We start from the raw sequence: 15,284 nt of genomic DNA, 5'->3' as shown, positions 1-15,284 counted from the left end.
GAAAGGACACAGTTTTCAGGAGGGTGAGGTACCTGGAATGACAGACTTTATTTTCAGCAAAAAGCAAACAGCTGGCAGAGCTCAGTGGGTCAGACAACATCTGTAGAGGCACAGGGATGGTTGATGTTTCAGGTCTGGAGCCTGCATCAGTTTTTTTCTTCTCAGTCCAGCCTGTATTTGCAGTTATGATGAGGTGGAGAGTATTTCATTTAAATTCTAGTTGGTAAAAAAACCGTGATTTTAGATGGATAGTGCAAGGTAATGCAATTTTGCATCACCTATACAAGAAAGCAACTAAGGATTTGAAACTTACAAAGGTGGAACAACTTAAACGTGTGGATCACCTTCCTGGACGACTGCATGGTGTGTGAAATGGATTGTAAGGTTACAAAGAACTACCCAGTAAAACTTCTGCTGGGTACGGTCTGGTCATTATCAACTGCAATGATAAAGTCAGCCACCATGGCAGCGAAATGTACAGAAATAGCGATTTCTGGAAATGTTCAGCAGGTCAGGCAACATCTCTGAATAGAGAAACAGTGATCATTTTTCAGGTTCATAACTTTCTATCAGAAATAAAAATATTAGGAATCAAACATGTTTTAGCAGCAAAGAAGGTGTGGGGAAAGTAACAGAGTGAATGTGTGTGACAGGGTGCATGTCAGGAGAGACCAAATGACGTAAGTGGGGATGGTCAATCCCAGTTGAATTGCATGGAGGAGGTGTAAATAGAGATATTCTACGAAGCAGTTACCTGACGCAGAAGAGTTGTGAGCACCATATGTGGTACACCAATTTGGTAAGAATGTCAATGAACCCTGCTTCTCCAGGGTAAACTGTTTGGATCTTTGGAAGAAGGAAATGGATGCGGTAAAGAGGTAAAGGGCAGGGGTTACATCTCCCACAGAAGGAGCCAATGGGGTAGTGAACTAAGGAGCTGATGAGGGAGCAGTTTAAGAATGCTGATGGAGAGAGAAAGACGTGATTGATTATGTCAAGGGATTACAATGGATGGTCTGTTGAAGGTGAGGAAAAGAGACCTCTGCTCTTGCTCTGGTGGTATTGAGGGCAGAGTTGTGCAGGGAAAGAAGAGGATCAAAGTCAAATCTGAGTTTATTGTCATAAGTACACAAATATAATGAAAAACTTACTTGGAGCAGCATCACAGGCGTATAGCATCAGATAAGCAGCATTTATAAGAAAAACTAAACAAATTATACACAATTTTTACTTGAAAGGACAAAATTAGAACAAAAACAATAGACTCAATTGCAGTGCAAAATAGTGTTGCTATGCTGAGTAGTGATCGTCTCGTACAAGAGAGGAATAGTAACACAGTCCAAGTAAGGAGCACCCAACTGAAGCTGGTACTGTTCCAGTCAGTAACATGCCTCTTTAGCTAGACCTGACATTTGGCCAGACCAAGTGGAATCATATTTATGCAGATCTTATGACTCACAATTTGCAATGCTAAGCACATGAGGTAACCAATTTAGATAGGTTTAATTTCACTCCCTGCACATTCTGGTTAGGAAAGCACAATGCAAGGAGATCACCCTACTTTACACACTGTGAATTTATGGCCAAAACCAACATAATTCAGCAGAGGAGGTAGTAGGACATCTGTAGATGTGACAAAACTACATCCCCTTGGAGACACAACTCTTAATTTGTTCCAGTGTTGGAAAAAGTGTTTGCCATTGCCGAGATTAATTTGTGTGTGTTAAACTGATGGAGACACGAGGGACTGCAGATGCTAGAATCTGGAGCTCCAAAGCAATGCACTGGGAGAACTCAGTGGGTTGAGCAACATTAGTGGGTGGAAAGGAATTATCGATGTTTTGGACCAAAATCCTGCTTTAGGACCTGAAACAATGACTGTTCCTTTCCTCCTACTGAGCCACTGAGCTCCTCAAGCACATTGCTTTTTGTATTAAGATCATTGCTGGGGAGAAAAAAAGTTTGCTCTTCACACTCAGGAAGGAACCCAGGCTATCTTGGTTGGAATGAGGTAAAGAGGTTAAGACACCCCATGTAAATTGGGTTTGTTGACCCAGAACAAAGGGAAGTGAGCACAGAGCTTCTCTATTATTTTATATATATAAATAACCTCGTAATATATTAAAATATAAAAGCCTGGTACTCATGTTGGAATATCATGTTGGAGAAATAATGTAAAAACCTTTAAAAACTCTGTCTATATGAAGCAGGCAAATTTCCTTTCCAAATATTTTCAATGTTCACAGTATAATCCATGGTATAGATAGAAAATAGGTGCAGGAGTAGGCCATTCGGCCCTTCGAGCCTGCACCGCCATTTATTATGATCATGGCTGATCATCCAACTCAGAACACCGCTCCAGCCTTCCCTCCTTACCCCTTGATTCTTTTAGCCACAAGGGCCATATCTAACTCCCTCTTAAATATAGCCAATGAACTGGCCTCAACTGTTTCCTGTGGCAGAGAATTCCACAGATTCACCACTCTCTGTGTGAAGAAGTTTTTCCTAATCTCGGTCCTAAAAGGCTTCCCCTTTATCCTCAAACGGTGGCCCCTTGTTCTGGACTTCCCCAACATCGGGAACAATCTTCCTGCATCTAGCCTGTCCAATCCCTTTAGGATTTTATACGTTTCAATCAGATCCCCCCTCAATCTTCTAAATTCCAACGAGTACAAGCCCAGTTCATCCAGTCTTTCTTCATATGAAAGTCCTGCCATCCCAGGAATCAACCTGGTGAACTTTCTCTGTACTCCCTCTATGACGTGTAGTCTCTGCCCAATGCACTGCTAATATGTCTTTACTTCAAATGAAAATACATTCTGATAAACTGGAGTATGGCCTATCCTATCTCTAAAGGAGTTACCTACTCATTAATTGATGTCTTTCTGGGTGCTCTTAGTGTTAAACAACTAGCCATTCCTTTTCTTGAACTATTGACTTGAATGTCTCCTAGCATGAGGGATGATATTGCAGTGAAGAACTGAGATGGTTCTTCTTAAAGCTGAGAGGAGATGTGATGGAGATTTTCAAAACGAAAGAGTAAATGGATACAATTCCTAGTGGTGAAAGGCTCAAGCCAGATTTAAGGTGTTACAAGAAGGATGCAGAGGCTTTGCAGAAGAGGTTCATCTGGATCGGAGTATTGACGAAACGTTGGACAAGCTTGGATAGTTTTCTCTGGAACATCAGAGGCTGAGGGTGACCTGATAGAAATATATAAAATTATCAGAGGCATAGATATGGTAAACAGAATCGTTTTCCCAGAGTGTAAATGTCAAACACTAGAAGGCACAGGTTTAAGGTGAGTGAGGGTTATTTTAAATGGGACGTTCAAGGCAAGATTTTTTACACAGAGGTGTAGGAAGGAGATAGGATAGCAATGTTTGAGGCATTTAGATTGACACATGAAGAGGCAGGGAATGGAGGGATATTACCATGTGTAGGCAGCTGAAATTAATTAAAATTGGCACAGACATTGTTGGTCCTGTTCCTGTGCTGTACTGTTCTGTGTTCTTGACCAGAACAAAACTTGAAAGAAAACTTTTCTTTTGTGGTGAGTGGTTATATTAACTGTTGTGGCCAAAAGGGAGCTGGATGAGAGAGGGCTATAGTGGAAAGGAGGAGCCATGGGATTAGTTATGTTTTTCCTGCAGAAAGTTAACACAGAATCAGAGGCTTTGTCTGTGCTGGCCTCATTCTATGATTCTCTTTGCTTCAACTGAAAGCTATTTATATATGTGAGTGCCCCTCGATGATGCAGCCCACTACACACTCACCCCAAACTTTTTCCCCTTTGTAGCACCTACCCTTTGACCTTGAGAAGTGACCACCTTGGCTCCCAGACAGAGGCAGCCAGTCACATGTAGTGAGTAGCCCTCTAGTGGTGGACCAAAGGCCTGCAGTTGCAGACTACAGTGGGCCTCTTTGAGGTGTTGTTTGATGTTTCTGAAAATTCAAATAGATATAAATATGAAAAATTTACATAAATAATAAAATTACTAAAATAAACTAGTAAAAATTTGTAAACACACAAAGTGATAAATTAGAGGAAATAAATACACGTTCTCCCCAGGTTACAAACAAGACTGGTGGCTGGATGGATCTACTGGTTGCTACAGGGTTAAAAACATCTTGTAGTGAGTGGGAACAAGGCATTTCATGTGCCTTCTCTCCCCACCACCTCCTCCCCAAACCCCAACAATCGGGAGCTGTGCTGAGCTGAGCAGAGCAGAGGGTGCTGAGGAGGAGGTGCTGAGCAGGGGGTGCAGAGCAGGGGGTGCTGAGCAGATTCACTAAGTCAGTGAGGCTGGCCTGCGGTCACTCTTTCTGCTCTCCCATCATAAAAACAGTGGTTTCTATCATCAATTCCCATGTACTGTTGTTGTTCATTCCCAAATTATGAACAGTTTGGGTTACGGACCATTCTCAGGAATTTTGAGGACAGTCTGTAGAGCACTTAACTTTTTCATTAATTACTTCCTTAATCAAAGTTGGCATTGCTTTCTGTAGCTGTTGTAAACCTGAGGGAATAGTGCTTCCAGGCCCTTAGCTCAGGACATTGGTGGTCTGTCCCAGACTTCACAGTGAGTCTGACGTCCACACTCCAGCAGGTAGAGCAGCGGCCAAGAGGTGTTCCAGTATGGGACCAGAGACAAGAAAAATCACGGGTGAGCACAATGTAAACAGTGATGGTGGCCAAATGCTGCCCTGAATACAGCGATGTTGCTCATGATACAGTGTTGGTGGCCAGATGTTGTCCTTGATACAGTGCTGGTGCACAGATGTTGCCCCTGATACAGTGTTGGTGGCCAGATGTTGTCCCTGATACAGTGATGGTGCACAGATGTTGCTCCTGATACAGTGCTGGTGGGCAGATGTTGTCCCTGATACAGTGCTGGTGCCCAGATGTTGCCCCCGATACAGTGCTGGTGGGCAGATATTGCCCTGATACAGTGCTGGTGGGCAGATGTTGCCCCCGATACAGTGCTGGTGGGCAGATGTTGCCCTGATACAGTGCTGGTGCCCAGATGTTGCCCTGGTACAGTGGGCTGGACGTTGCCTGTGATACAACACAAGAGGCAGATCTGCACGGGCTGATTTCACCCAGCACAAACAGAGTAGGAACTTAGAGAACCCAGGAGCAGTTAAAGACTGTTGAGAGATAACACAGGTTGAACCCTGTCCTTAACAACATTAGGGCAGCTATTAAATCACACTTTCTACACAGCCCTTTCCTGTTCCTATAGGGCATCTTTGGTTAAAGTTATTGCCAAGAATTTTGCTTGCGAAGCCTTAGCATGACTGTGTTTGGTCCTTTTGTGTTTTCACCACAAGCCGGGTCCTTCAGCCATATGTACCACTGAGCTTTAATGAAGAGAGAATAGGACTTGCGGTTTCTTTTATATTTGTTCTTAAAAGTCCGGCAGTTAACACGCATTGCTAGCAGCCTGAGAGGTGGTGGGTGGAGCTGCCTTCTCGAAACAGTTTCCGGGCTTTCTGTGAGGAAGTTCCAGAATTTAGATCTTGCAGTGATGGAGGAATGGCAAAATTTCATTTTAAATTTACATTAGTATATTTGCCTTTTGACACAGAAGGAGGCATCCTGCCAATTGAGCTGATGCTGGCAATACCATCGTCCAATTCCCACGCTGTAGACCTAATGCAAGCACCCAGAGTTAGTGCAAATAACTGAAACACCTGTCGTGAACATGGTGGGATGAAGACTCTGTTTCCCTGCTACATATCTCTGTGGTTTTAGAAGACTTGCTATCCGTTATCCATTCTCTTTCAGAAGCCCATCAATTCCCCTGACTCACCTGCCGCCTATAAGAACATAAGACAAAGGGAGTAGAACCTGTATTCATCACCTGTTTCAGTTTTGCTCCCATGTTACACTTCAACTCAACCCACTGACTGCACATTTGCCCTCCTGACAGGCTCACTACACACTGCATCTGCAGTGGCTGGATACCAACGGACCCCTCTTCTGCCCTATTGCTCTGGTTCCCAAACCTCTACCAAATTAGTTTAAACATTCCCCAACTGCTCTAACAAACCTGCTTGCAAGGGTATTGGTCTCCCTTGGGTTCAGGTGTAACCTGTCCTTTTGTACAGGTCATACCTTCCCAGAAGAGATCTCAGTGATCCAGAAATGTGAAACCCTTCCCACTGCGCTAGTTCCTCAGCCATACGTTAATCTGCCAGATATCCTCTTCTTTCCCTCAGTGGCCTATGGTATGGTACAGACAGCGATCCCAAGGTTACTACCCTGGAGGTTCTGCTTTTCAGTTTGTTCTCTCTTCAGGACCTCCACCCTTTTGCTTCCTATCTTGTTGGAGCAGTATGTACCACAACTTCTGGCTTTTCACCCTTCCCCTTTAGAATGCTGTGGACCCAATGGGAGACATTCCTGACCCGAGGACCTGGGAGACAATGTAGTATCGGGGTGTCTCTTTCACATCCACAGGATCTCCTATCTGTTCCTCTAACCATGGAATCCCCTATCACAACTGCACTTCTCATCTTCCCCTTTCTTTTCTGAGTCACAGAACCAGACTCATTGCTGGAGTCCCAGTCACTGTCAGTAGGTCGTCTCCACCAACAGTTTTCAAAGTGGTATACCTACAACCGCAGGGTTACTCTGCATGAGCTGCCTGTTCCTTTCCCCTCCCCTGACAGTCACTCAGATACCTGCCTCCCGTAACTTAGGGGTGACTGCCTCGCTGTAGCTCCTATCACCTCCTCATTCTCCCGTTTGAGCTGAAGATCACTGACTGTAGCTGCAGTTCCTTAACATGGTCTCTACAGAGCTACATCTTGATGCACTTCATGCAGGTGTAGTTAACACACCAGAGGCAATCCACAGCATCCAATTAATCCACCAACCTGCACAGCTTAGGGATGTGGGAGGAATCTAGCTCACCAGAGGAAACCCAAAGGGTTACAGGAAGAACGTGCATATTCCACACATACAGTGCTGGAGGTCAGAATAGAACCTGGATCTCTGATGCTGTGAGGTAGCTGCCCTCCCTGTTGAGCCACACAAATATGTTTCACCTTGATTCATATGCTTCCCGCAGAGACCGTGGTTCTGAGAAGCCTGGCTCAATGAGAGGGTGATGGTTGAAGGTCAATTCTCCAATTGGAGGCCTGTGACTACCGGGATGCCCCAGGAGTCAGTGTTGAGACCAGTGTTATTCATTACACATGTAAATGATTTGGATGTAAATGTACTGTATATGGCTAGCTTAGCAAAGCTGCTAATGATTCTATATTAGGGATCTTACTGATAGGTTACAATAAAAAGGCATCCGTTAGTCTTGCGAGACCATGGATCTGCGCCTGGAAAGTCTTCACTCTCCAGGACGCAGGCCTGGGCAAGGTTGTATGGAAGACAAGGCTCCCCTCTCCACGACACCGATGTTGTCGAAGGGAAGGGCAAGGGCCAATACAGCTTGGCACCAGTGTTGTCGCAGAGCACCGTGTGGTTAAGTGCCTTGCTCAGGGACACAACACGTTGCCTCGGCTGGGACTCGAACTCACGACCTTCAGGTCACTAGTCAAATGCCTTAACCACTTGGCCACGTGCTCACACAAGTTACAATGAATTACCAAAAATACCTCGATCAGTTAGGGAGATGGGCTGAGGAATGGCAAATGGATTTCAATTTAGATAAGTAAGCTGATGCATTTTGGACATTCAAACCAAGGTAGGACCTATACAGTAAATGGCAGGACACTGACATACATTGTGGAACAGAGAGGCCTTGGAGTACAGATGTACGGTTCGCTGAAAGTGTCTGCACAAAAAGACAAGGTGGTGGAAAAGGCATTTTAGCACGCCGGTCTCATCAGTCAGAGCATTGGTTTTAGGAGTAGGGGCATTCTGTTGTAGTTATACAAGTCATTGATGCAGCTGCTGTTGGAGTATTGTGTACAGCTTTGGTCACCCTGTTATAGAAATGACATTGAGAAGCTGGAGAGAGTGCAGAAGAGATTTATGAGGATGTTGCCTGAGTTGCAGGGTGAGATGGATCATGCTGGATCTTTATTCCTGGAGCGTAGGAGAATGAGAGGTGAACTCAGAAATTCATAAAATCATACTTTATACTTTATTGTTGCCAAACAATTGATACTAGAATGTACAATCATCACAGCGATATTTGATTCTGCGCTTCACACTCCCTGGATTACAAATATTAAATATTAAAAATAGTAAAAATTAGTAAATATTAAAAACTTAAATTATAAATCATAAATAGAAAAATGGAAAGTAAGGTAGTGCAAAAAAACCGAGAGGCAGGTCGGGATATTTGGAGGGTACGGCCCAGATCCGGGTCAGGATCCGTTCAGCAGTCTTATCACAGTTAGAAAGAAGCTGTTCCCAAATCTGGCCGTACAAGTCTTCAAGCTCCTGAACCTTCTCCCGAAGGGAAGAGGGACGAAAAGTGTGTTGGTTGGCTGGGTCGTATCCTTGATTATCCTGGCAGCACTGCTCCGACAGCGTGCGGTGTAAAGTGAGTCCAAGGACGGAAGATTGGTTTGTGTGATGTGCTGCGCCGTGTTCACAATCTTCTACAGCCTCTTCCTGTCTTGGACAGGACAACTTCCATACCAGGTTGTGATGCACCCTAGAAGAATGCTTTCTACGGTGCACCTATAAAAATTAGTGAGGGTTTTAGGGGACAGGCCAAATATCTTTAGTTTTCTCAGGAAGTAAAGGTGCTGGTGGGCCTTCTTGGCAGTGAACTCTGCTTGGTTGGACCAAGTCAGGTCATTTATGATATTGACCCCGAGGAACTTAAAGCTTTTGACCTGTTCCACTTGCGCACCACCGATGTAAATTGTGTCGTGCGGTCTGCTACTCCTTCTGAAGTCAACAACCAATTCCTTTGTCTTGCTGACGTTGAGGGATAGGTTATTGTCTTCGCACCATGCCACCAGGTTCTTAATTTCCTCTCTGTATTCAAACTCATCATTACCCGAGATACGGCCTACAATTCAAAGTTGCTGGTGAACACAGCAGGCCAGGCAGCATCTCTAGGAAGAGGCGCAGTCAATGTTTCAGTGAAACGTCGACTGCACCTCTTCTTAGAGATGCTGCCTGGCCTGCTGCGTTCACCAGCAACTTTGATGTGTGTTGCTTGAATTTCCAGCATCTGCAGAATTCCTGTTGTTTACGGCCTACAATTGTTGTGTCATCTCACCTACTGCAGGGAGATGCAGAACTGCTGTGTATTCTGTTTCACTGAGACCTGGCTCTCCCCTGCCACCCCCGACTGTGCCATCCGACCGGAGGGATTTTCGATCCATCGGATGGACCGCATGGCGTCTTCGGGCAAGACGAGAGGAGGTGGTGTCTGCCTACTGATCAATACTGCGTGGTGCTTGGACACAGTGGCACTGACAAGCTCCTGCAGCCCGGACCTGGAACACCTGTCAGTGAAGTGTCGTCCCTACTATCTGCCACGGGAATTCACCTCGGTCATAATGACAGCGGTCTACATTCCCCCCCCAGGCGGACGTGGAGTGTGCTATCATGAGGGGTATGGATAACATGGATGATTATCATCTGTCTCTAGTCCAAAGCTAGAGGGTACAGATACAAGACAAGAGGGAACAGATTTAAAAGCCACTAGAGAGGTAACTTCTTTACAGAGAGGGCAGTGAGTACCTGGAATGAGTTGCCAGAGGAAGTGGTCGAGGTAGACACAATTGCAACATTTAAGAGATATGTGGGTAGCTACATGGAGGAGAAGGATTAAGGGCTAAACGTGGGCAACTGGGAGTAGTAGGGAGGATGCTGTGGTTGCCTTGCAACAGTTAGGCCAAAGGGCCTGTTTCTGTGCTGTGTCACTCTGAGTCTGCTTGCATTCAACCCACAAGGCATGGAGTCCAAGAGCTGGGACGTCATGTTGCAGTTGAATAAATCATTGGTTAGACCATACTTACTGAGAACTGTCCGGTCACCACATTACAGGAAGGATGTGGTAACAACATATAGAGTACAGAAGAACTATACTCTGAGAGAGAGTAGGTCTCCTTAAGGATCATTGTGGTAATCTGTTTGCAGTGCCCAGGGAAGGGGCTAGATCTTAAATGAATACTTCTGATAAGTTAGGTATTGGGGGTAAGGTATTGATGTGGATAGAGAATTGGTTGGCAGACAGGAAGCAAAGGGTGGGAATAAACGGGACCTTTTCAGAATGGCAGGCAGTGACTAGTGGGGTACCGCAAGGCTCAGTGCTGGGACCCCAGTTGTTTACAATATATATTAATGACTTGGATGAGGGAATTAAATGCAGCATCTCCAAGTTTGCGGATGACACGAAGATGGGCGTCAGTGTTAGCTGTGAGGAGGATGCTAAGAGGATGCAGGGTGACTTGGACAGGTTAGGTGAGTGGGCAAATTCATGGCAGATGCAATTTAATGTGGATAAATGTGAAGTTATCCACTTTGATGGGCAAAAACAGGAAAACAGATTATTATCTGAATGGTGGCCGATTAGGAAAAGGGGAGGTGCAACGAGACCTGGGTGTCATTATACACCACTCATTGAAAGTGGGCATGCAGGTACAGCAGGTGGTGAAAAAGGCGAATGGTATGCTGGCATTTATAGCGAGAGGATTCGAGTACAGGAGCAGGGAGGTACTACTGCAGTTGTACAAGGCCTTGGTGAGACCACACCTGGAGTATTGTGTGCAGTTTTGGTCCCCTAATCTGAGGAAAGACATCCTTGCCATAGAGGGAGTACAAAGAAGGTTCACCAGATTGATTCCTGGGATGGCAGGACTTTCATATGGTGAAAGATTGGATGAACTAGGCTTATACTCATTGGAATTTAGAAGATTGAGGGGGGATCTGATTGAAATGTATAAAATTCTAAAGGGATTGGACAGGCTAGATGCAGGAAGATTGTTCCCGATGTTGGGGAAGTCCAGAATGAGGGGTCACAGTTTGAGGATAAAGGAGAAACCTTTTAGGACTGAGATTAGGAAAAACTTCTTCACACAGAGAGTGGTGAATCTGTGGAATTCTCTGCCACAGGAAACAGTTGAGGCCAGTTCATTGGCTATATTTAAGAGGGAGTTAGATATGGCCCTTGTGGTTAAAGGGATCAGGGGGTATGGAGGGAAGGCTGGTACAGGGTTCTGAGTTGGATCAGCCATGATCGTACTGAATGGCGGTGCAGGCTCGAAGGGCCGAATGGCCTACTCCTGCACCTATTTTCTGTTTCTATGTTTCTATGTTAGTCATGTCTGTAATGTACTGTGTAGCTGCTGCAAAGAAAAGCTGATTTCCACAGCAATTGTCATCTGTGAATGTATGCCTATGACAATAAACTCAAACTTGATCAACATTATGGAGGAAGAGGTGTGGAGGTTCCACATGAAGGTGGATAAATTCTGTGGGGCCCGATGAAGTGTATCAAAGGATGTTACGGGAAGCAGGGCAGAAAGTACTGGGGCCTTGCCAGGGTGTTTTGTATTATTATTATTAGCCACAGGTGAAATACCAAAAATATGAAAGATGGCTTAAGTTGTGCCTTCATCTAGAAAGGCAGCACAGAAAAAGGAGCATATTGAAGGGCAGTCAGCCTTACATCTGTAGCGGGAAAGCTCTTGGAAGGGATTCTGACAGAGAGGGTTTATTTAAAGTCAAGAATTGGGTTCCGGTGACATCATCGTCCAGAATGGCAGCTTAAATCAACAGCTCCTCTGGAAAAACGCATATTTTGCCCCATTAGTCCATCAAGTATAAGATCTTTTGAAAATATCTGAATTAATAAGGGGGGCAAGAATGGGGAGAAAGAATGGAGATAAAAAAGCACCACTGCGGAGCCTATGGAAGAGAGAGGTACAGCGCGTGGCTCTCCTACACGTTCGTGTGGTGGTGAGGCTGATGCTGGGCCTCGTGCAGGCGAAGTGGCAAATATGATAAGGATTTTGGAAGAGATAAGGGATGTCCAAAAAGGTATAAAACAGCAACTCAATGATATAAAGTCAGAGCTCGCCAACGTCAATCAGAAAATAGCGGTGGCAGAGACTCGAACTGAGAAAGTGGAAGACCGCGTGCAAAACGTGGAACAGATACTAAGTAAGTATTATTAAATCAACAGGAAAGTAAATTGCTTGACCAGGAGGGAAGATCGCGACGGAAAAATATCAGGATTTACCCATTATGTTCCCGAAGGAGCAGAGGGATTGTCGATGACGGAGTTTGTAGAAAAGTTGCTGAGGGAAGCGCTGGAGATTCCCCCGACTATGGAGATTGAAATTGAGAGGATGCATCACACGCTCGTCCCGAGGCCTCCTGGAGACAGAGAAAGTAAGCAGCGCTCAATAGTACTTAGATTCCTTCAATTTAAGAGCAAGGCGGAAGATTCTACGAAGGGCTTGGGGTAAGAAGAGGGTGCTTCTTAACGGAAAGTTAATATACTTCGATCATGATTACCCCCCGGCGGTCCTACAGAAACGGAAGGAATATTCCGAAGTGAAACGAATATTAAAGCAAGAAAAGATTAAATTCCAAACCCCATACCCTGCTAAACTGAGGGTGTTTTACCAAGAAGGGATACGACTATATCAGACGGTGGAAGAGGTGACTACAGACATGAAGAACAGAGGACTGTCCATTAGCGTGGTCAAACCAAGGGAAAGTCTGGCTGAGCAGTTACCCCGAACTGCTTGGGAAATGGTAAGAGAACCTAGAAAGCAGGGGACGGGAGCAGGACGAGAGAAGGATTTTAGGAAGAGACTGTCAGTTCTCCAAGGACAGCCCTCACCTCCTCCAGAAGAGCCATAAGGTTTGGCTAACGTTAGAGGTGCTGATAAACTTAACGGAAGCAAAAATAGACGGTGATATACCTATCTCGAGAAATACGTGTTATAATGTGGATTTTATATTACTCAATTTTTTAAAAAAATCATTTATTCATTCCTTTTTCCCCACCTAAATGAGAATATATACATGGGAGGAATACACAGGGAAATCATTTCTGTGTAATGGACATAGTTTTTTTTAAACTTACTTTTATAGGTACTGCAGCGGGGGCCCTCAACCCACAGGTAGGAGGGGCTATCCCCCATGGCTGGACTTTTCTTCTAGCCCAACCCAGGGTCATCTAGTGACTCCAGTCTTGGAACCACATCTTCCTTACCTTTCCTTTTATTATTCACTTTTCTTGGTTCTTATTTGTTCAGGGAGTAGATCGATTTAAGTTATATTTTGCAAATTTCAATGATATACTAACAGATAAGCACTCTTAGAGAGTAAGACCATATATTTTGGGTACATACCTCAAGAATAGTTGAAAAGATAAATATAAATATTTAATGAATGTACTGCTGGTGGCTGTTAAAAAGACCCTTACCAGGAAATGGTTATCACGGGAGAGCCCAACTTTAAATGTATGGATGGAAATTACAATGGATATTTACAAAATGGAGAAGATAACAACATCTGTTAATCATAAGTTGGAACAATTTTATTCATACTGGCAAAAATGGTTTAACTACATAACATCTCATAGGCCTGATTTTATTCTCACAATCAATGAATAAGTTGTTAAAAAAATCACTCCCTACTCTGTACATAGTTTTCTTCTTTCGATTGTTCTTTCTTTCCTCTCCTTTCTATAAGAGTATACTTCAGATAAATATTATGTGGAGATTTGTGACAAATATGATTATATGATATATATATATATACATACACAGTATCTGAAATATATCCTATGGAAATGTTTGTGTGATGATGAAACTCAATAAAAAATAAATTACAAAAAAAAAGGAAAGTCAAGAGTTGATCAGGAATAGTCGATCTGACTTTGTCTGTGGGAAATTATATACCACAAACTAGAATTAATTGATTTGAAGAGGTGACCAAGATCATCAACAAGGGCAGGTTGGTAGATATCACCAGTAAGAACTTTGACAAGGTCCTGGTTAGTAGGCTAGTCTAGAAAGTGAAATCATATGCAGCTTGGGACTGCAACTGTAAGCAGATGGTTCTTCAAGTTGTAAATCACGCTGGCTTGCCAGTTCTTCATTGTTACTGGGTCAGAATCCTGGAACACCCTCCCTGCCAGCACTGAGGGAGCACTTTCACCAGAGGCACTTCAGTGATTAAAGAAGGTAGCTTAATGACATCTTCTGAAGGGCAACAAATATTAGTCTTGCCAGATCCTGAAAGTGAATTTTAAAAATAATTAGTTACATACAACACAAATCTTTAATGAGCATGTTAGGGTCTCATGGACACGCGCCGGTGATAATAAACCTGATTCAGAATCTGAAATGTAAATGCCATTTTAGCTGTGTACGGTCTCATTTAAAATCTTAACACTCTGAAGTTTTCTAGAAAGAAGGCTGCTCATTGTTTGGTTAAATGTAGTAGTTGGGCAGACCCCTGGAGCAGTAAGTGTTTGTTCCTGTCACTGTGTGTGAATGGATCACAAATGAGCCTAATTCATTGGGAAACACTGATGGCCCACTTCATTAACAAGGATTTACTTCTAGATAGGAATGTTCTGGAACCAAGCCCAGTCCTAGGACTTCAAGCATGTTTGTAACACATTGCGTCACTAAGGAATTGCTGTCTTGTTCCAGGCGTCAGATTTCAGGTGATGATTGATCTCTCCATGTTTCTGCATTCACCCAAAGGGATCAAAGACCTTTTTAGAATTCATTCTAGAACACACTTTGAGTATAGAATTTTTGAGTGAAATTCTGGGTTTGTATCAGTTGTGTAATATGAATGAAAGTTCAGAATTCATTTCTGCTGCAAGATGAACTCATGATCTTCCGATGCACCCATCATGACCCTACCTGCACTGCACAGTCTGTAACTGTAGCACTATGGTAGAGTCACAGAGCACCACAGGCACAGAAACAGGCCCTTTGGCCCATCTAGTCTGTGTGAACTAATACTCTGCCTGGTTCCATCGACTGCACCTGGACCGTAGCCCCTCCCCCACACCCCTTCCCTCCATGCACTTATTCAAATTCCTCTAAAATGCTGAAATTGAACCCTCAAACATCACTTCCACTGGCAGCTCGATCCACACTCTCATCACCCTTCGAGTGAAATAGTTTCCTCTCATATTCTCCTGAAGTTTTCACCTTTCAAACCTGTGTCTGACCTCTAGTTCTAGTCTCACCCAACCTCAGTGGAAAAACCCTGCTTATATGCACCCCTCAGCTACCTCATTCAGAATAAAAAGTGACTGAACCTTCTTGACTAACCTCCTACGTGGGACCTTGTCAAAGGCCTTGCTAAAGAC

Source organism: Mobula birostris, chromosome 19 (genome assembly GCF_030028105.1).
Source record: "Mobula birostris isolate sMobBir1 chromosome 19, sMobBir1.hap1, whole genome shotgun sequence".
Classification (NCBI taxonomy): Eukaryota; Metazoa; Chordata; class Chondrichthyes; order Myliobatiformes; family Myliobatidae; genus Mobula; species Mobula birostris.
The sequence above is the reverse complement of the archived record's forward strand: the minus strand, read 5'-3'. Positions refer to the sequence as shown.